The sequence below is a fragment of the Plasmopara halstedii genome (assembly GCF_900000015.1).
Source record: "Plasmopara halstedii genome assembly, contig: Scaffold_208, whole genome shotgun sequence".
NCBI classification, from domain to species: Eukaryota; Oomycota; class Peronosporomycetes; order Peronosporales; family Peronosporaceae; genus Plasmopara; species Plasmopara halstedii.
Genome location: NW_020187129.1, coordinates 315,656 through 316,598, shown reverse-complemented (window position 1 = coordinate 316,598; position 943 = coordinate 315,656).

Below are 943 nucleotides of genomic sequence, written 5' to 3'. Positions count from 1 at the left end.
GACTGCCAGCACCCAGTGGGTACCGGTAAGCTGGCCAGCGGCGCAGCCGCATTTGGAGTGGGTTTCACCTGTTGACACGTCTCACACGTGCGCACATAGGTGCTCGTTCATTTATATAGCTTGAGCCACCAATAGTGGTGCCTCACAGAGTTGTACGTTTTCTCACGACCGAGATAACCACTGAGTGGCTTGCCGTGAGCCTCATAGCGGATGCGGTATTTCAAATCCTCATCATGAGGAACCACATTTTGTGGTGTATACGTTCAATCGGTGCTATAATATAGCAACCCGTTATTCAACGAATATCAATGCAATCGTGCACGCAATCTTGATGACAATTTCTTGTCCGAATTTCCAAACTTCTTGCTCCCTAGATCTCGTAGCAGCGCTACGCACATCCCATCACCCGCATACGCTATGCGGACTAAATCCGTCACAGACGACGTTACAGTTGTAACATGAGCAAGTCCATAGTCTGTTCTGCGCATCAACGCGTCAGCTAAAGCATTCTGCTTTCCCGGCTTATACTTTACATCAAAGTTGTATTTCGCAAAGAAGGTAGCCATCTAGCCATCCTCTGCGAGAGGTGGGGCGACTAAGTCGCAGTGCATAGTGACGCATGATCTGTATGGATCACATGAACTTGACAAGTGCATACTTCATCGCAAGTAGCTCCTTGTCACGAAATGGGTAGTTCTTCTCTGCAGCTTTGAGCTGTCCAGATTCGAACGCGATCACCCGATTTCGCCCCTTGGCGTCTGCTTGCAGCAGTGCACAGCCGATGGCAGAGTCCGAAGCGTCACAGACGACGCTGAAAGGACGATCAGGATCTGGCAGCGCCAGTACTGGTTCATGCAGAAGGCTGTCTTTGGCCCCGTCAAAAGCTTCCTGATGTTCGGTGTTCCAAAACCATTCCGCATCCTTTTTAAGGAAGTTGGATAAT